Here is a 22,546-nt window from a genome sequence, read left to right on the forward strand (position 1 = left end):
TTGGGAAGACACTTAGCTTCCTAGTATGTTAGTTTAGCCATCTGGACTCTGCGTATAGTGATATTTAAAGTACCTGCCAAACAGGGCTCCTGTGAGATTAAATATTTGTAAAGCACAGTGATGGCCTATTTCAGTAGACAGGACAAAAAATATTACTCCTGAGAATCATGTCCAGTCACAGGGCAAGGCAGTGACAGATACACTGAGAGTGCCATAGTATTTGCAGATAAATGGTTATATAACACCCAGGTAGCTTACTTTTTTAAAAGGTGTCTGTATTCATCTTATTCTTGCAGGGAAGAGCCTGGGGAAACTGGCATCCACTTTTATGTTTGCCTGGAAAAAGAGCCAAGACTGAGAATACTGGATACTAAGGTATTTTTTCAGCTAACAGTATCTACGCATCAAGTCTTGTCATTGTTCCTCTTAGTGTCAAAGTATTAAACTTTCTTAAATGACTGTTGCAAGTTCTTTTGCAATTTATGTAGTTTAACTGATTATTGTTCAATTCCCTGATCTTCTTTATGCATTTCTTGCTACCACAGCTGGGAGAGAAAGGTGCTGGGGGGGGGGGGGCAGGGAGGTGGAGGAGAACCAGCATGTAATTAATTACAACATTCAATTTTTATTTTCCAAACAGGGTTTAGGAATGTTAGTACTATGGGGATTGAGCTGAAAGGTTATTCGTAATAGTTTACCATTCTGACCTTTATTTTTGACTGGAGTAAACAAGCTCACTGAAAGTATACAACCATTTGGATTTTTATCTCTTTTTTCCCTTCTCCCTTTTGCTAGTCTGTAACTGTGACCTGTCCATAAGAGATTTCATGGAGAATAGTCTCTCAGTACAATAAGAACTAATTAGCTTAGTCTGAACTGACTCTAGCATATGGTAGCAGACTTTTCCCCAAAACTGGTTTATATGGTGTAGTGCCATCTGCCTGGGCTAAGTCCAGCTAGCAACCTGGCAGGTTTGTTGTTCTAATTCCTCAATAATTAAAGGAAAGCTGGCATGATCTTCCAAGTATCTGAATCCCTCCCCCTAAATACTACTTTCCTGAACCAAAAGTTTCTCCTCAATTAATTGTCCTCATGAATACCAAATAGCACTTTGGTTTTCTACTCCAGTGAAGATTAACAAAGTTTTTAGACCCTTTTCCCTCTCATCAGTTTGCATTTCATGTAAACCAGCCTAGCTCTCTATTATGACAAAACGTTTGGTCCTCTGAGTGTTCTTAAAGTTTAGATGAACATTAGAAGAATGTGAAATACTTGAGTTCAAGGGCCTGATCTGACACATACTGAAGTCAGTGGAAGAACTCATTGGTTTCAGGTTTCAGAGTAGCAGCCATGTTAGTCTGTATTCGCAAAAAGAAAAGGAGTACTAGTAGCACCTTAGAGACGAACCAATTTATTTGAGCATGAGCTTTCGTGAGCTACAGCTCACTTCATCGGATGCATTCAGTGGTTTCAGTGGACTTTGGATCTGGTCTTAAGTCTTCATAATCTCACTTTCTTTACCCAAGTTGTGTAGCCTTTGATATTGACAGTAATTAGCCATTATATCTCTTAACGCAAACTTAGAGATCAAAAAAGCTGCCACACTGAGACAGTGTGAAATTGGATACTGAGAAATTGGAATCCTGTATTTGTTAACGGAAAAAGTGCAAACTTCATATCACTGCTCTACTAATTGGCCCCTTCCTTGCCCTCTGATGGTTGGTACTGAAAGCCATAATCTTATGTCATCCTTCAGTTTATATAACTCATCCTTTTTTGTCCTCATTTGCAAAATAAAATAAATAAGAAAACTTAGTTATGCTGCTTCAAGATGAAAGTAACAGTCTTTTATTTCTACAAACAACTTTGGACCAAAATTATTTCCAGATGTGATATTTTATGCAGTACATTTTGTGCTGAACTGAATAAGCAATCTAAATACATGTGCAGTTTAGCTTATTAGAAATAACCATTGGATAAAATACAAGTATTTGTGTAGTGACCATGTTAGAGTAGAGACTCCTTTCTAAGGACATGCAGAAATTCAGGATAATCTATTGTGAGAGTGACAGTTTGAGAATACTATTTTTCTTCAGATTAAAATAGTTTCAGGGTAACAAAATTAGGAGTATGCATATAGGTTCCTTGAAAGTCAATCAGAGAGCATGTATGTAAAAATACTTATTTACAGGAATAATCTTTAAATAATATCTGCTGTGACACCTCTTGGCCTCAGAAACTCTTGTTACACATCATTTTGACATAACATACTTCTTGAAGATTGGCTTTGATGGACTCTAGGTCCCCGAATCCATTGCTTTCCAGTCAGAAACTAATACACGTAACCTATTTACTTCGGGCTGTGATTTCCATTTGTTTTCAGGTAGCAGGGATCAGACCTTGTCAGGGCTTGGGTGCTGCTGCCTCATGTGGAAAAGTATTATAGAAGGGGTATCTGGGGCTGAAATTTAATTGCCTATGATTGTCTGGCTATGCCGAAAGAAGGACAGGAGACATCTGACATGGGTTTAATCAGGCGGCAATGTTATTATTAGATGTCTGGGACTACCCAGCAGATAACAGTGTACAATGCAGGTAACTCCATATTTATTCCAGAATTATCCGGGGGGCTTTCACCAGCTTCCCCTCTTTTTCCATCCAGATCCCGCCAGCAAATCCATTGCTGGGACCTTATCATACCCGGGGTAGGGGGCTTCCACCAGCTCCCCCTCTTTTTCACTCCAAGTCCTTCCAAAAATTTCATTGCTGGGACCCCTTGGTCTGTTTAAAAGGGAAGGCTTGAGGCACTGAGCTGCCCCTTTTTAAACCCTGCATTCCCAAAGAATGAGTCAGTGATCACAGTGCCCCTTTTTGCAGCAGTTTTCATCTTCCCCCTTTCCCCCAGCCATAAAGCACTGTTCTCTTCACTTGGACAGCCAGCCAAACACCCCCATCTTCTCCCCTGCCCACGCACTTAAAGGTGCAGGGCAGTCATATGCAGAAGATCAGACTAAATGATCCCTTTGTGGCCTACGCGCTCTGAAACTATGAATTTAAAAGCACTGAAACTGATAGTTTTATAGAAATTACTCTTAAAATCCTATCAGATTGAATAAAGAATAAGAGCTTTATGATATAAATTTTAAAACCATCTTTTTGAATTCTAGTGCAGGAATATAATTATCAGTTTATGCAGGAGAGCTTATTCTTTCGGTCATTCTGTAGGACTTTTCCATAAGCAGAAAATAGTGTTGGTGATTCTATAGATGGTGCCTTTCCCTTTGAGTCAATGTGGAGCCAGAGCCCCATGTTCTCTCATTGATGGAGCACAAAGCTCAAGTCCTGATTAGGGCTCTTATCATGCAAACACTTATGCCTAGAAATGTCTTCTCTCATGTCTGCAGACCCCTCTAAGTCAGTGTTTGCAGGATACAGCCCTGGAACTTGTGAAATGTGGCATTTTGCTTTGCTGGGCTTTGCATAAACTTGTTCAGTTTCAATCTGTGTGGGGTTTACACCTCTTATTGTTCATTTTTACTTTTGTATATAAATAACCTCCCAAATCTGCTAAAACCATTGGATTGTTCAAGGTTTCAATCAAAATGCATGAACTGGGATCCCATCCTCCCCAACTTTATCACTTGAACTCAGATTATGGGTATATAATAAAATATTCCACTCCCGCACATATATGCATATGCACACACACACACTGATAGTGAACATAAACCTTTTATCTGTTCTCACTTTTCCTGTAAACCAGCAGCAGTAAGAACTGGGAGGCAGGGTGGGAAGTGTGATATCTATGTATATCCCTCCAGTTCAAGGTCTGCCCATCTCCCCAAGAGATCCAAATTAGCTGTAGTTTAGATATGTGTACAGTATCATAGAATCATAGAATATCAGGGTTGGAAGGGACCTCAGGAGATCATCTAGTCCAACCCCCTGCTCAAAGCAGGACCAATCCCCAATTTTTGCCCCAGATCCCTAAATGGCCCCCTCAAGGATTGAACTCACAACCCTGGGTTTAGCAGGCCAATGCTCAAACCACTGAGCTATCCAGTTTTTAGGATTTTTAATTTATTTTATTTATTTCTCTGACCCTTCAAGGTTGGATCCGGCTTCCACTAAAATTAATGAACCAATGAACGACTGCAACAACAGCAGATTTAGCCCCTTAGTTATGATCCCTTTTGACTGCTTCCTTTCACAATACTGTAATATATTTTGGTCCCAATTCTAGAAGTATATTGCATGGCCAATTGCAGAATCAGGATAATAGGGTAGGTAAGAGTATCCAAACCCCCCCAAACCCTTCCAATATTAAAACACTTCCTGTGAATGTATCGACTCAAAAATCCACTCAGCTTGCAGCTTTCCTTATTAAAACACTTCAGACAGAGTACTAACAGGAAGTCAATGCAATAGCAGCATTGTACCAGTAATTTCATTTTTCAATATATACAAACATTTACGAACCCCAAAAAATAATTCTTGTTGTTTTTATATTTAACCCCCCCCATACTTTATTCAACTGCATCTAAGTGCAGTATAATAATTACTTATGAGAATGACAAATCCATCACTAATTGCACAATTATTTTCTTTTGTACAACTAGTAATATATTGAAGTCAAAAAAGACATAAAAATTAACAATTATTTCAATTAATAAATTTTGATTTCATTAATTTTTACTGAAACTAGAATATGCTAAAAAGCCAAATAATTTTTTATTAGTGCCACGTGATATAGTAATTGTGTAATTTATAGGAGTGATCATTTTTATGTACAAAATTTATTGCTTAATCCTTCTCTTTTACACTCTTGAGGAATCATGGTGGGGTACAAAGCAGAGATTGAATGTGGGCACTAAGGAGAGATGGAACAGCATTTTCCTTCTTTTACCTAGCCCCATAGCAATATATAAATTAATTAAAATGTAGCCACCCTGATTGTTAAATTGAGATTTTTTTTTTTTAATGGGAGAGGTGTTTTTGACTAAAATGACTTTGCTCAATTTTCCAAACTAAAACAAATAAAAATAAATCACCCTTGGTCTTAAACCAAGAATGGGTGGTGTCAACCCAAAAGATGAATATTTCAAGAAGAAATGTGTGGAAACAAAAGTTTAAAACAAACAGTTTTGTAACCTAAACTACAGGAGTTGTGCTATAAAACATGCATTTTTGTGGTACCTTCTTCCACATGTAGCATAAGAAAAATCAAGTAATGAGATTATTCACTTATAATTTCAGGTCATGAAAGTAAAACATTTGCAAAACACATTTCAAAATACTAGACTACCCCAGGTATTAGAATGAGTTTAGGGTTCAGCTGGTTCCAATTAACTATTAACCCTTAGCAACACCTGCTGAAGTGGGAATGGTCTGGGGCCTGTATAATATAGGCCCAGTTCACTCCAGGAATGAGGAGGAAGAAGAGAGGCAACACCAGAAAAAAGTGTGCGTGTCTTAAGAGTTGCTGTGGGGCAAACTGGTGCAGAGAGCAAAGCCCTGAAGTCATTGGCAGATTGACATCTGAGAAGAAGCAATGTCTTGGTAAAAAAGGTACGGAATTTGGAACAGGCCAGGCCCAGGCTGGAGGCTGCCTACCTATAAAAACTCTGGACTTCCCAGGCAGAAAAAAAATTGAACATAGTTTGGCTTCAGAGAGCTTATGGGGAAATGGGACTAAAATAAACAAGCGTAGATGCTGATAAAATAAATATCAATATACCTCTTTTAAAGAACTGACACATCTCTCAGTTCCTTTCCTTCAACTGCAGTCATCATGGCTCACCAGGGGTTTCCTGGTTACAAAATGAATATGAGTTATGTGTCCCGCTGTGTGAAGTGGTTCATGACTGTGAATGCCTGCCTCAGGGCAGACTGTCAAAAAAGGAAAGACATCCCAAACTGGTGGTATATTTTGTAATTTGATTTCACCAAGCCAGTAACAAATGTGAACTTCTGGATTACTATAATAGTCATACCTTGGAGTCACAGACAGTCCCCTTAGGCTCTCCAGTCTATCTGCACTATTTACATTTTGCAACCCAGGCAATGTGCACTTACTGATAAAGGGCCACTTACACCAAAAATCACAAAGTATTCAGGTTGCTTTCCAGTCCCAAGTGACCAGTCACTTACCCCAGATCAACTGGTACCCTAGTGCTTACACCAAAGACAATGCCTTTAGCCAGTCCTGTAATGAATGATCTAAAGGTTTATTAACTAGGAAAAATAAAGGAGAGAATTATTTACAGATTAAAGCAAACAAGAATGTACACACAAACGAGTTGCCATCTATGATGCCTAAAGATGATAGAGATGTAATGATCTGTAAATTCAAAAATGTCTTTCATGGTGGACTTGAGGGCTAACCTCTAGGGATCTCTGCCTTAGTTTAGTGTCTGTGTCCCTATGAGAGTTGAAACAGCAATGAGAGAAACATTTCTTTTTGTAAAAAGAAAAGGAGTACTTGTGGGACCTTAGAGATGAGCAAATTTATTTGAGCATAAGCTTTTGTGAGCTACAGCTTACTTCATTGGGATGCATGCAGTGGAAAATACAGTGGGGAGATTTTATATACACAGAAAACATGAAACAATGGGTGTTACCATACACACTGTAACGAGAGTGATCAGGTAAGGTGAGCTATTACCAGAAGGAGAGAAAAAAAACCTTTTGTAATGATAATCAAGGTGGGCCATTTCCAGCAGTTGACAAGACCGTGTAAGGAACGGGGGTGGGGGGGTAAGGAAATAAACATGGGGAAATAGTTTTACTTTGTGTAATGACACATCCACTCCCAGTCTTTATTCAAGCCTAAGTTAATTGTATCCAATTTGCAAATTAATTCCAATTCAAAGGTTTCTCGTTGGAGTCTGTTTTTGAAGTTTTTTTGTTGTGATATTGCGACTTCTAGGTCTGTAATCGAGTGACCAGAGAGATTGAAGTGTTCTCCGACTGGTTTTTGAATGTCACAATTCTTGATGTCTGATTTGTGTCCATTTATTCTTTTATGTAGAGACTCTCCGGTTTGGCCAATGTACATGGCAGAGGGGCATTGCTGGCACATATCACATTGGTACATGTGCAGGTGAACGAGCCTCTGATCGTGTGGCTGATGTGATTAGGCCCTATGATGGTGTCACCTGAATAGACATGTGGACACAGTTGGCAATGGGCTTTGTTGAAAGGATAGGTTCCTGGGTTAGTGTTTTTGTTCTGTGGTGTGTGGCTGGGGAACTGTCTGTAAGCAAGGACTGGTAATAGCTCACCTTACCTGATCACTCTCATTGCAGTGTGTATGGTAATACCCATTGTTTCATGTTCTTTGTGTATATAAAATCTCCCCACTGTATTTTCCACTGCATGCATCCGATGAAGTGAGCTGTAGCTCACGAAAGCTTATGCTCAAATAAATTTGTTACTCTCTAAGGTGCCACAAGTATTCCTTTTCTTTTTTATGGATACAGACTAACACGGCTGCTACTCTGAAACATTTCTTTTTGTGAGCATCTTTATACGATGTTCTCCCAGAGTTCCAACTGATGGAACTAGGGTTGCTGCTCGTAACTTCTTCATGGGTGGATAGGTCAATTAGCAAACTTTTTGTCCTAGATGGACCATTATGGCTTGATAGTCCTCCTTGATGGGCGAGAGGAACCACTCTTCCTGTCTGAGTTCACAAGTTCAGAACAAGAATTTTTACAATTATAAAACAAACATATTTTACCTTGTAGCACACAATACTGACATTACAAGTGAGACTAATGCATGCAGTACCTTACAAGCATTTCATAGCGTCTAAACACTAAAAACATTCTTCTATGACTAAAACCTATTTTGAACAAAACTAACATAAAGGTGAACTGATTTGGTTACCAGCTATGGGATTGTCAGTTCTTAGTTAGCGCCTAAGGCCTTGGCCAGAGCTGGCACCTGGTTTACCAGTGTGACACTATGTATTTACAAACACAATCTATTGCACTTTGGGTTGTTTGAACACAATGTACCAGACCTGCCCTGCTTCTCTCTCTCACAACGCAGTCTGTGTTTCCTGACTTGGCTCATTGTAGGCTGGGGATCCTGTAAATGGGGCTGTTGTTAGCTATGCTGTCCCCCAGCACTGTTGTTTCCAGCTCTTCATCAGAAGACGGGTTGGTTCTCGGCACACTAATTCCAGTTCCACCCCTCCCCTTTTTATAATACAGGGTTGGAGGGGCAGAATGGAGGAACCTTTCTCTTAACACAAGCAATTTTTAGAGGCTTCCTAGCTACTGGGGATTGAACTAGGAACATTGGCAGCACAGATAGGAAGGTTTGGGAGACTGCCCTGGAACCTGCTCTCGGCTGTTTATGTTTAACATAGACAAGGTGGGTGAGGTAATATCTTCTGTTGGACCAACTTCTGTTGGTGAGAAAGACAAGCTGTCGAGATAGACAGAGCCGTTCTTCAAGTCTGGGAAAGGTACTCAGAGTGTCACAGCTAAATACAGGATCAAACAGATAGTTTAGCATAAGTAGTTGGCACATATTCTAAGGGACCATTCAAGGTGAAGTGGTCCATTAACACCCCTGTAGTTATCGGACAAAAAGGGGAGTTAGTGGGTTACAGACTGTTGTAATAAATCATCCATCCAATATCTTCACTGAGACCATGATTTTTAGTGTCTAGCAAAGTTATGAATTTAAGCTCTCAGGCTCATCTTTCAAAAGTGTTGAGCAAGTTTCCATTGAGGATGAGGACTCATAGGTCAGATATAAAGTGATCACTTTGTGAAAATTTTCACCCACAGGTGATGTGGTGTTTTTGTCTTATCATTTTCCTGTGCGAGTTTATTCGAGAGCATAGTGATTGTCTGGTGCCTCCTACATAGGAGGGGCATGTTGTTGTTGGGGCATTTAGTGCACTAGATGAGGTACACCACGTGTTGTGATAGGCATGTGCATGGATCTTGAAAGGTGTGTTGTGGGGGGTATTGATCACTGTAGCAGTGGAGATATCTCTGCAGGTTTTGCATCTGTTCTGTCAGGGTCTGGTGGTGCTTTGAATTGGTGTGTCCTGATCTTTGGGGAGCTTATGTTTAACATAGAAAGTTAGGAACATGACTGTAATGTTGAGAGAATATTAATAAAAATCTTGATGCTTAAGAAAGAAATGAAAGGATGACGTATTCAGAGTTCAAATCACTGCTATCTCAGTGTTGTGATTGTGGGAGGGCAAAAGGTATCAATTAGAGCTGGGCAAATAGTTGGATTTTTTAGTTTGCTGGCAATTCTGAAAAATCAAAACACAAGATTTGTTTCGGGTTGAGCCAAAAATGAAAGTTTTGAAATTTTTCAGTGACTCGCTATCCAAAAAAACCAAACAGGTTGGGTCGCAACTAAATGGATGAGGCCAAAACAGAATGCTTTCTTACATGTTGGAATTGAATTTCAATTTTGGGTATTTTGACTAAAGACAAAGAAGATTTGGTTAATAAAATGCTGATTCATAAAATTCACTTACTGTGAATTGCTATTATGAATGACAATGAATAATAATTGGGCCAGGAAAAAGCCTGAGAATGACGTGATTGCCTGCTGGTCAGGGTCGGCTCACAGGATGTGGGAGACCCAGATCCAATCCCTGCTCCAATGACTATTAAATTATTTAGACATCCATGGAACAGCTTCAACAGAAGAGATTGAGAGAGGTCTACGGTGGATTATCCCATGCCTGGCTGGTTAAGGTACTCCTCTGCAAAGAAGGGAGACCCAAGTTCAAATCCTTTCTCTAAATCTGGAAGAAGGGGAATTGAACCTGCGTTTCTCACACCCCAAGTGAGTACCCTAACAATTTGGCTAAAGAGTATAAGCAAGTTCCTCTCCTTTGCTTTGTAAAAATGCCCGAAATCAGAATGAAAAATTTGGAGTTGAAATGAAACATTTAGTTTCAAAATTAACAAAGCGCTTTGTGTTTTTTTGTGTTTAGATGAAACTTTTGGGAAAACTGAACACTGATTCGAAAATAGTTTTAAACTATTAGACTTTTTTTTCCTCCCAACTCTAGTCTGGATCCAGCAGTGTTTTCTGCATTGGTTCTGTCGCAAAAAAAAAAGAAAAGAAAGACAGACAAAAATAAATCAGATAAACAGAAGCAGACCATTGCCATTAAAAGCCAAGAGCACACACATTGCTAAAAGGTCCTCTATTACACTCCACTCAAGAGGACCAGAGCAGCAGCTGAAGTTGTATGAGTGTATCATGGTATGTGTTGTCCCCACAGTTACTTATTAGATTCTGCCATGAAGCTTTTAACCCAGTTAGTAAGAGAATTCACAGCGACTGTGCAAAGTATAAGAGCAGTGTGTTGGCTTTCCATTGAAGCTATGGGCCTTGGAAAAGAATAAGCAATTTTTAATTGCTAGTGAATTGTCAAGTGAAAGGAAATGTCACAGTTCAATGATTTTCAAAAAGATAATGAACAATGTGGAGGTTACCTGGATTTCTCTGATCATGGAGATGAAAAATGAAGATACAATTTCTATAAAGATTTCATCAAAACTGGGAGAGATATTCACAACAGGGTAATACAGCTGCATGTGCTCCTGACAGGACATCACTAAACTACAGAATGCAGCAACATTCCATCTTCATCATTGTGAAAGCCCAGCCATTGTATGAATATGTCTATATTGTGCAGCACATGACAAGTTCTCACCTATGATGATGAAGGTTTAACTGTCAAATGTTTCAGTAGATTTCATACCTCAACAAAGAGAGTTCAAGAACTGAGGGAGCACTTACACTCTTCAGAACATGCCTTCAGTAGCCTCTTGCATCATCGTATTCCAATTCGAGGGGCTGTCACTTCTTCCAGCCATTGACTTCGTTCTGAACAACTGGAAAGTTGTCCTGTCTGACTTTGGGTCACAACACAACACAACACAAAGAAACAATGCAGCCTTGTGTCTGGAAATTTATCTCTGACCAGGAATAAGGACTTGCTGATAACTGCTTTTCTCTTCCTAAGTCTGTAATTTTTTGTATTGTTTTGAGCCTAGTAACCATATCAAAGTGATTGAAAGCAAAGCCACTCACACTACTGAAGGGTATGATGAGGGTATAACTAATGCTCCTGTGGAGAGTTTGTTAAATCATGAAGAATGAGTGGGCTGCTGAGAGAACATTAAGTGGGTGGAGCAAAATTGAGGAAAAAATCAGAATAGCATTCCTACTTTTTCTTCCCTTCTAAACCACAGTAATCAAGAAAAGAATTCAAATAGCCCCATCTTCTTTCAGGGCCTGATACAGCTCCCATTAAAGTTGATGGAAAGATTTGACTTCCTTAAGATATGGATTGATCTCTATGGCACTGATTGAGCAAAGAAAATCCTTAAATACACTATTAACTTTATACACATGAATAGTTTCATGAGCCTCACCGTTTATAAATACTATTACATAGGGGAGAGAATTTTCACATTACATTCCCTGGCTGTGCAGCTTTCCCATCTTCCTCCCTCATTTAGAGGTGTAGCTCAGAGTCAGACTACTGAAGCTAATGGTGTACCTGAGTGATACACACCAGTGGAAAATCAGGGCCTGTCTAAGTGTGAGTGTACACAGAAACTTAGCTCTGTTGATGGAAGTTGAAGGCACTTGTCTGCAAAATTAGGCCCTTATTGATCATTGCAAACTGTTTCAGGATGTTCATCTGATGAAAAGTGGATGATACTTCTGTATAGTGTGAAGGAAGAAAAAACTTTTCTTAGAAAAGAGGTAAGATCAGTGAGCAGAAAATGTTGGTTCTTAACAGAGTGGGGAAAGTGAAAGTGGAGGAAAATTATAATGATAGGGACTGCAGCTCTTAGTTTATGAAATAAACTTCTAGTGATCTATGTGTGCACTGGGTGCAATGACACTAATAATTTTCTTCTAAATATTTTACGGGACGCCAATAAAGGTGAAGGTGAAGTGGTGTCAAAAGCATAGGATGTGTGCACAGTAATCCTCCATGCATCATTAGTTTAATCAGTGCCACTGTCTGAAAGACAAACTAATTGATGCCACAGAAATGGTATTGGGAAATTTCTCACTCACACACACGCACACACATTGTGTTACCCTATTATGGGGAGAGTAGTATAAAGTTGGTTGGAATCTCATAGAATTCAATACCAGAGTTGTACAAACAATTCCAAGAGAAAAGACATTTCATGAATTAGCTGTATTGTGTTGCTTCATATATGCCATATGCTCTTGTTCCAGCTTGACACACTCAGGTAGTTGTGTTTAGTAGGTTTGTTTCATGATGCTGCACCAAAGAAGAGACCATGTATCTAGCATTTCTCTGCATCACACGCATTAGGCATGAGCTCCTAGAACTTGGCTTTTTCTGTGCTGCAGTCAGAGTTTCGCAAAATGCTGATCCAGAAAGTGACCTAGTGAAAATTGTCTTTTGTAGATAAAACTTTCACAAAATTGGAGGACTTTAGTGAGGTCTCAAGAAAACTGTGAGCTCTCTAGTTCTGAACAATTTCAAATGACAGGCAAGTCACCTGTAAAGGTTCATGGGGCTTGACTTTCAGAAGTGCTGAAAACACATGATTGCAATTAAAGTCAATGGCAGCTGTGGGAGCTTCCTATCTCTGAAAAATAGGCCAGTGGTGGGGGGGTGTTTTTAAGTGAGTTTGGAGTGATGGAGGTAACAGAGATTATGAAGGAAAGTTCAGGTTTGCAAAGGCATCTGACCCAAATATAGAATCAGAGGCCACATCTTTTTGATTTTAACACTAGTTTTAGTTATCCCTGTTACTGTTTCTGAAATCTGCTTGGTATATTTTGATAAACAGCATTACATAATTGTTTTCAGTAGCGCAGATTTGTAATGCATGGCTAATAAATTAGGAAAAAAAATTTATAAGTCAATACATATAAATTAAATGTGACTTTATCACTTTATATTTTGATTTGCCCCTAGCAATAATTTGTCTGCTTTACAATGACATGTATTACAGTACATATCTCTCTCACCAACAGAAGTTGGTCCAATAAAAGACATTATCTCACCCCCCTTTTCTCTCCAATGTATTACAATATGACATTTAGTCACCAAGTCATGGTTTTTATGGCCACTGTAAATTAGCTCTTACAGACTTAGTTAATTGTACACATTTATAACTTTATCTTCTAACTGGCAATGTTGCTGCTTTTAAAAATAATATTCTATCACTGTGTACAGTTTCAATGGGTAACATAGGTATGGCTTTTCATTTTCTATTTCCAGTTGATATTTGTATACATACAGTCTTCTACAAGATGATTTCGCATGGAGAAGCATAAAAAAAGTCTGATACAAATGGAAACTTAGGCCTTGTCTACATGTGAAAGTTGTACCAATGTAACTAAAATATCATAGAAACTGATGTATCTGAATATTTGCCAGCCCCTGGGGTGCCTTATATCAATATAATTAATAGCTTAACTAGTTAAATTGAGATAAGGCACTTTTTAAACTGATTTTTAAGAGAATCCTGATACAGGGCTTTATTTTTTAAAACTAGATCAGTTTTTAAAACTGATGTAACTAAGTTGCTACAACTTTGTCATGGAGACAAGATGTTAGAAAATTAAGCAAATAAAAATGGCCAAAGAACTGGTTTTGGAAGCAGGCAAACATATTTATTACTTAAAAATAAAAAGATCCAGGCTTAAGTTTTCAACGGTAAATACAGATTGTGTGTCTAAGTTGACGCTTTGATTGGACCTGATTTTCAAAAAGTGATGAGCAACCCTTCTCTAAAAATTAAGTCTCTTTCACATGTTGCAAGTTTGCTATCCAAAAATCACTGGTCACTTTTGGATAACTTATACCATTGTGACAATTCACTGCACACTGTATCTTTTCTACTTGCACACTGCAGCCTGAAGCCATGCACAGTTCATACACTTAAATTAATTTTTCATTTTATTTTAAATTTGCATGATTAAAAATCATCCCATGTAATTTATATCTACATCTCCTTTTGAGGATCTAAATTGCCTAATGGTCTTTTTTTAGGTTATTGTTTATAACCAGAAGTGTAGGTGTGATAAAACTTCAGCCTCCCAAACTTTTGGTATGACATGATATTGATGCCTCTCCCAATGCTCTGTTAAACTAGAGAGAACATGTTTGTCTCAAGCTTCGACGAGGTGATGAGTCCAGCTTCCTCTGTGGTGACAGAGTTGATGATTTGGAGTCAAGTGAAAAGAGGGACACCAATGATTAACAAATTCTCCCAGATGTTTTCATCTTCCTTTTCTCTGCCTCATGTCTCACCTGCTTAGGTCACTGTGGTCCCCAGCACCCGCTATGAGAGTCAGATGTGCTGATGTTCTCATCCTGACTAACCAGTATTGCCAGTTGTGGAGCTTGATAAATAAAGTCTGCTTATCTCCAGATTTTCAGTGGAGTAAGCCTGCTGTGTACCACACCCTGAGTCCATTCTCCAGATAAGAATCTTCTAGAGCATGCTTCCCTTTTTTCTATTTTACTCAGTAAACAAGCTTGCTTGTTAACAAGCATGGTCTTCTCTTCCATGTGGCTCTTCCCTACATACCAGCTCTGCCACAGGGCTGGACTCAATTCATGCTTCTCTGCTCCCCAGAATTCATGGGCAGCTCCTGGACAGTGCCTCTGCAGCTGTTAGCCAAAATGGGTGGGGAAGAGGGTGGATATAGCCCTGCCTTTTGTCTACAATGGACTACAGAGAGTCCACCCTGGATCCTCCTATAATGCATTTCAGAGCTCACGCTAGGGTCCAATCTTAGTGTTACAGTCTACTCCACAATGTAAATGTGGGTTCTCCTGGAGAAGTACCTTTTTGTGCCAGTTTGCAAAAAAAGGCTAATGCTATTATCTTCAGGAAGAGGAATATGAAATTAAATCCTCTCACAGATCCAACAGGAAGACACATTTCCTAAATTACATTTTACAACCAGATAGAATTTAGATGTATGGCAGATAATGAATCTTGGTGTCTTCAAAGCAAAATGAATAAAATCTTCCTTTTCTTTTTTGCTATAGCCTTCCCCCAAAAGAACCCACCAAACAACCCCATATTAAAATCAAACAAAGCCCTATTTCTCTAGGTACTTTTCCAACTCCTATCACTATATTATCTAAGTATCTTAACAGCATCTATGAATTTATTCTCACAATGCCCTAGTTATGTAGGGGAAAGTATTAGAGCTTGTCTACCACAGTGGGTCCTTGAGAGGGTGGAGGGGGCATCTTCTGTTTTGTATTTATTGGCCAGTTGAGTTACTTTGTTTGCTGTATGTTGCTGTTTTTCATATGTGATTGCAAGCCTAATTAATTGTTAGGAAGCCCTGAGGGTTTTTTGATACACAGTTTCTATTGTTTAAATCTTCAGAAGTCATAGATGGAGACCTAAAACTGAGGCAGAGAGAGATTAAGGCTTTAATCTTACACTGAGATCCATGACAGTGGGCCTCCACTGAAGTCACTAGGGTTCCAGTTGAGTTCAGGAGTTTCATCCATCTTGTTCTCCATGCAGCACAGGGCCTAAATGACTTGCCCAAAGTCTCACAGGGATCTCCTAATTCCCAGCCCTGTGCCTCATCCAGCAGCCCAACCTCACTCAAAGGAAGAGCCCTACAAAATGGATATTTTCCAATTTTTGTTGAGGAGCCTTTTTTGGAAGGTATTCAGTTACCATGGTGATGGGTTCCTTATACAAAATGTAAATAGTGCAGATATTTAAGCGGTTAATATATTGCATATTCTTATTTTTAAAGAACATTCTTCTGCAGTAACTGTTTCCATTTACTTGCATAGCTGGAGACATCAGCTCTTTTTCACATAAAAGTTCTCAGATAGATAGATCTTCTCAGTTAAAGGGAAGCACTGTCTGACTCAGTGAAAGTAATAAAATTAAGCGTGAAAGAACTCAGCTTAATTGATTTTTGGAGGCAAATGAACCTGAACATAAAACAATTTTCTTCTTATTCTCATGAGCACAATTCCTACATAAGATTAGGCTGCTGTCTGTTTTCACAATGTTGCATATAAGTTTAAAATAGCAAAATGGAATCTATTCAAACTTCTAATAGTGTTTTGATTAAACTCCAAATTAAAGGCCAAGCATTAAAAATCAGAATTTCTAGAAGATATACCTTTAGTGTAATACCTTGTTAAAGAAGACTTCTAACTTTATAGGATAACTGAGGCTTGAAATATTTTTGGATAGAACACTTTTAATGCCTCTTCAATTTATCATGGTATATTTTAAAAGGTTTCATTAGGGTAATTGAGTTCATAGGCAAAGAAGCTAAAAAAAATTAAGGAAAGTCTTGAGGTGTATCTGAAAAGTAGTAGTTCTGGAGTAATTAATTACATAGTTTATTGGGGAATCTTAAATTCTGGAAACAATTTTTCTTTAGACTTGCTTCCTGACTAAATCTGATAAGCAAGAATCAAATAAAGAATAAAAATCAAGGGATAAAACTTATAAAAAGTATATTAAAATAAGGATGAATGACTTTTTGCATGCTAAATAAGGCAATCAGAAAATATTAGAAATGAGGACAGTGTAGGTGAGATTATAAATTTACTATTTATACCATCTAAATAATTTATGTATATATTAAGCTCCTTAGTCTTTTTGCTCATGTGTATAGTATCAAGCACAATGGAGCCCACATTGGGGCATCTAGGTACTACTGGAATACAAATAATAATACTGCATCTCAATTTTGTAAATAAGAATAACTTTACAGTTACTGCTGCCTTTCATCCATATGATCCTCAAAACGTTTACAACTACTCTGTGTCACAGTTGCAGGGTGAATTTTGCTTTTAGTTCCTCTCATGTGCACCCTTCAGGTGACAGGCTTTCCTTCTTTCTTTGTGTCAAGTAGGGAACCATGTGGTCCAACTTTTTTTTCTTTTACTTGATATCTGGATGGCAAGCTCCCTGTTTACCAACCACATTGACACAACAGGCCCAAAAGCATTTGGAACCCGTAAGCCCTTTTCCTCTAGGCATCTGTAACCAACTTCTGGTTACAGTGACTCAAAGACAGTTTCTTCAAAACAAAACATTATTTATTCACCGAAATTACATAGCAAGCAGGCAAAAGGGACAAAACAACAAAAAGTCTGTATGCCTGGTTCCTACTTACACTTTATTCTTTCTTTGCAAGTGCTGAGTAAGTTCCATTTAGCCTAGCCATTCCTACTCTTGGGGTGGGAGACAGAGACAGCATATTATATATTTCTCTGTCAGAGGCTTATGTCTAGCCACTACTGCCCACTCAATGCCCCTTCTTTTCTAGGCCTCAGGTCCTTTAATGGTTTAGTATTCGCTTTGATTCTAGATTTGGGTCTGGGAAGACTAAACCTAGCTAGATTGGTTAGAGCTAGGCAGGGACAGTTCCTAATTAATAGCTTTCTTCATTGTTCCTTTAAGGTACCTTATCTCTGTTGCTTAATTTCCTGTTTGCTTCTCCGATGAAGTGAGCTGTAGCTCACGAAAGCTTATGCTCAAATAAATTGGTTAGTCTCTAAGGTGCCACTAGTACTCCTTTTCTTTTTGCGAATAGAGACTAACACGGCTGCTACTCTGAAACTTCTCCCAGATAGTCTCTTTTGATTGGATAAGCACATCTTTTATACAGCTTTTCCTATTTGACCCACGCATGTCTGGGACCACATTTGATCTGGTTTCAGTCCCTGCCCATGTGTGGCATTCTGACTAACTATAGTTAAACTTCTGACCTCACTTGCATCAATTAATATCCCAATAGTTTTGATCTGTCAGTGCAGTTACCTTCATGATTAGCTTATTGCTAAAGTACCCTAAGATGTTACCATATGTATGTTTGTGGTTTACTTGTTTATCACACAATGAATGACTAAAGTATCACAAGATATATAATGCTAAATTTTATAACCTTAGGTCAAGCATATAATACTCATGCTAGCTTATCTTAACTTCTACTGGGACTCTTTCTAAGCCCTTTACACTTAATGCATAAGACATATAGCTAAGCCTATTTTTAATACATATATTTTGGTTCTTCTACTTGCTATTACAGCTTCAATAACTTTGATTATTATTTCCATAAACACACTTATTTTACTCCAAAACCAAAAGAAATCAATATTGTCTTTGATGGATTTAGAAAGTTACGAACTACATAGATAATTGTGTAAATCCTATTCATCTATAATATTAACCTCTTCGATCACCTAGGATTTTTACACTCACAAGATAAGTGTGTGTTTAGATCTATATAAAATCTCCTAACAACACTTCCTTTGTGTTGTTTCCCAGTCCGTTTCTATAGATGAGAGTTGGATGGTGTCCTCAGTCCCTGCTATCCTGATTGGGAGAGTATTTCACATATCTCAGCAACAGATCGAGGTAAACTATTTGGTGACTAATTTATCCAATGCATATTTCCATTCCTAAATTATCTATGAACAGACTTTTTTTATTAATAGTTTCATTATTTGCAACTGTTAGACAAATACTTACAGAATTATTTCAATCAACAGGTAGCTTTGTAATCTATTTGTTTCAGCTACGTTTTGGACTCTTATCTACTCATTATGTGTGAAGTCAGAGGTGACATGAGTCATGTAGTATTGGTTCCGTTCCATGATTGGATGACTTAGCCGTATCTAAACAGGAGGGAAAACATGAGAAGATGGCCACATGAACCTTTTGTTTAATACATATATATGTTCGTATAGGTAACTTCCAGATTGTTACCTTCCCTGAACTGTTACCCCCTAAGACAGACCCAGGGTACCCCACACAATAGCTCATCTATTGCCCCTTCCTGGACTTAGCAGAGATTCCCTTTACCTGACTCACTTATCTGTTTTTGTAAGATGAAAGGGGCAGAAATTTAGGTTGTGACCATTAATCGCCACCCTTTCAACCTGCAAAGCTGTGCTTACAGCTACAACCATTTCATGACAAGGGCAGTGGCAGACTGCCTTCTACTGATCCTTACACAGGCTATGGTTGTCCGTTTGACTACAACTGTTTCTGGTTGTTTGTTTTTTCCTGTTAACTCCTGTTTCCCCAGGATAGAATCTGCCTTCCTTTGGGGCCCTGTAGTGAGGTTGAGACTTACTGCTGCAGCGCCTCCTGCTGGTCCTCTTGGGAATTAGCTCTTCACCAGCTTCAGAGTGCCCTCTGCCAGCTGGTGTCTCACCTGCCACTGGCCCCATGTCCCTCCCAGACCCCAGTGCCCTTTAACTTAGGGTTCTGCCCAGCAGTACCCCCTCACTTTGGGTTTCCCCTCCTAGGGTAACCCCTAACCCTCTAAACTCACTTTGCCTCAGTGGCTACTGCCAGTCATCATCTAACCCCCGCTCACTGGGTAGACTACAGTGTAATAGCCACTCATCATTGGCAATGGGTTAGGACCTGCTGCCTTTGCCTGTCCTCAGGCTGCCCCAGTACCTCTGTAGGCCTTCACCAAGGCCTGCAGCCTGGGAATTTATCAGGCTGGAGATCCCCAGCTCCCTTTGCCCTTCCCTAGCACTGCTCTGCTTCAGGTACCTTGCTCCAGGCAGCTAGCCCTTCCTACTCCAGGGCTAGAGTAAGATTCCTCCAGCTCCTGACTCCCAGCCCTCTTATAATGGCCAGCTGGACCCTGATTGAGCTGGCCACAGCTGGGGCCAACTACCTGGCCAGCCTCCTTCAGCTGCTCTTCAGCCTTTTATATCAGGAGCGGGGTAATCACCCTGTTACAGGCCCAGACCTGTTTCACTGAAAACAGCTTGCTTCCTCAGGACAGAATCTGCCTCCCTTGGTCTCCACCCTCTGTGCCCAATTCTGTTTCCCTGAAAACAGTGGGACCTAGCGCAGTTGTTCGATCACTTATGATAAGCCCCCTCTGACCACTATACCACTCCTGACCCTAAGACTGCGTCCACTGATCCACACTAAAGGACACAGATACAGCCTTCCACTCAAAGGATTGACACCCAGGCAGTACTTTTCCAAAACAAAGTATTTTCTTTGGTGTGAACATTTTTTCCTAATACAATTAATCTAAACATAAATTAAAACATAAACATAAATCCCTTAGCATAAGTATCCAAATTAAAGTACCCAAGACCTTAATGTCATGCAGTTGGAATGGCTTAAGTGATTATGTTCTGCACACGGTGATCAGTCATATGCAGGACACTGACAGCAATCTTGACCCAACACTCTCACAAATCTTGGGAGACAGGCCAGTCCTTGCCTACAGACAGCCCCACAGCTTGAAGCAAATACTCACCATCAACCACACACCACACAACAGAACCACTAACCCAGGAACCTATCCTTGCAATAAAGTCAGTTGCCAACTGTGTCCACATATCTATTCAGGGGACACCATCATAGGGCCTAATCACATCAGCCACACGATCAGAGGCTCGTTCACCTGCACATTTACCAATGTGATATATGCCATCATGTGCCAGCAATGCCCCTCTGCCATGTACATTGGGCAAACTGGACAGTCTCTACGTAAAAGAATAAATGGACACAAATCAGATGTCAAGAATTATAACATTCATAAACCAGTCGGAGAACACTTCAATCTCTCTGGTCACTCGATTTCTGCTCTAAAAGTGACTATCCTTCAACAAAAAAACTTCGAAAACTGACTCCAACGAGAGACTGCTGAATTGGAATTAATTTGCAAATTGGATACAATGAACTTAGGCTTGAATAGAGACTGGGAGTGGTTGAGTCATTATACAAAGTAAAACTATTTCCCCTTGTTTATTCCTCCCCCCCCCCCCACTGTTCCTCAGACGTTCTTGTTAACTCCTGGAAATGGCCCACCTTGATTATCACTTCAAAAGGTTTTCTCTTCCCCCACCCCACTCTCCTGCTGGTAATAGCTCATCTTAAGTGATCACTCTCCTTACAGTGTGTATGGTAAACATCCATTTTTGCATGGTCTGTGTGTATATAAATCTCCTCACTGTATTTTCCATTGTATGCATCCGATGAAGTGAGCTGTAGCTCAGGAAAGCTTATGCTCAAATAAATTGGTTGGTCTCTAAGGTGCCACAAGTCCTCCTTTTCTTTTTAATAAACTCTAAACTTTATACATAGTAACATACACATACACACCATAGACACCCATCTTTATTAACCCAGACATACACATTAATTAACCCTATTTCTATCCTATACTATGGCTAGTGGGCTTACTCTCCGTAGGCTTCTTTCCCTTTGCTCTGTCTAAGGATCCTTCTGGTCTGTCTCAGTGGTGCTGCTGCTATTACCCTGTAGTTGCTTCTTTGCTGTTCTTCACAATGTAGGCCGGAAAGCCTAACCTTGAACATTGTTTTAAGCGATAATTATTCTAAGTATTAAGATCTGTATTCATTTTGTTAGTATATGATATGATGTGTTGTGAATTAGCAAGAAGAAATGGTTTTGGGTTTTATTGCATTTTTAGTAGTAGTAAGAAGGAATTGTTTTATTAAGGATAGGATGGTTCAGCTCTGCTTTGCATTGTAAGAAACCTTTGCTCTGTGAGAAGCCCTTTTTAAAAAAAAGTACTGTTCTGTGTGAGTGAGGAATGTATGGTATGCTAACAGATAAGAGACAGGAGGCGCCAGTACCAGATGAGCCGGATGGTCAAGAGCGGAGTGAAGGAATCAAGAGGTGCCACCCTAATGATCAGAAGGGCTGAAGAAGGGCAGATTGACGACCCTAAAGCAGAGGCATGCATCCCCAAGGATGAGCTAAAGCGTGGAGCCAGAGAGAGGAGATAGAAACAGCTGTGGAAAACAACCCAAAATAATGCTGATTTGGAGCAGCCTTGACTACTTTGTGATTAATGACTCCAGTATGACATAACACAGCCCATAGACTCCCAGGGGAACTTATTGCTATAAAAGAAGGGTGTATTGTTATGGGACTTTGGGTTCATTTTGCATCAACACCAGAGCTTCTAGTGCATTGGACAGAGACTCCAGCTCCCCCTCCCTCCCTCCCTTGTGTGTAGTTTCAGCTGGCTACTGAAACTGACCGAGCAATGCTAAGGACTGGTAACTATAAGATCCAGCTGCAGAACCTTTGGAGTGTGTGTGTGAGAGTGAGAGAGAGAGAAAAGAAGTATATGCTGATTTTAATGATTAAATTGTACTCTCAATAAATGCAGTGTATTACCTTATCCCATTGAAAAAGATTCCGTGTGCTTCTTATAAGCATAACAAGTCATTTAGGTTTGTCTTCTGGTCTAATCTTCTCCTTGCTCCCTGTCTTGACTGACTTTTGCCTGTTAACCCTCTGTCCTTTTATACAGTTTTTAACCTGTTCTGACTGGCTTGTTTCCCAAACCTGACATTAGCATACATAGCCTCCAATCACCTTTATACCCTCTTTGGTGGTCCATACTTACAGGACAATCACAATTACTAAATCTAACTGTCAATCAGAGCTGTTTTAGTATTATGGCTGTTTACTATTATGTGAAAAGCTCCTTGCACAGTTTGGGCTGGGGTGAGGGAGTAAGG

General features: G+C 39.4%; 1 long non-coding RNA gene across 1 annotated transcript; it reads left to right on the forward strand.

The window, feature by feature from the left end:
• The first annotated feature begins 294 nt into the window (after positions 1 to 294).
• Positions 295 to 21,698, forward strand: LOC140905975 (uncharacterized). Its single transcript, XR_012157010.1, has 3 exons — positions 295 to 375; positions 18,336 to 18,425; positions 21,626 to 21,698. It is a non-coding gene; the product is annotated as an uncharacterized LOC140905975 (long non-coding RNA).
• The last annotated feature ends 848 nt before the right edge of the window (positions 21,699 to 22,546 follow it).

The sequence above is a fragment of the Lepidochelys kempii genome, chromosome 2 (assembly GCF_965140285.1).
Source record: "Lepidochelys kempii isolate rLepKem1 chromosome 2, rLepKem1.hap1, whole genome shotgun sequence".
Taxonomy (NCBI): Eukaryota; Metazoa; Chordata; order Testudines; family Cheloniidae; genus Lepidochelys; species Lepidochelys kempii.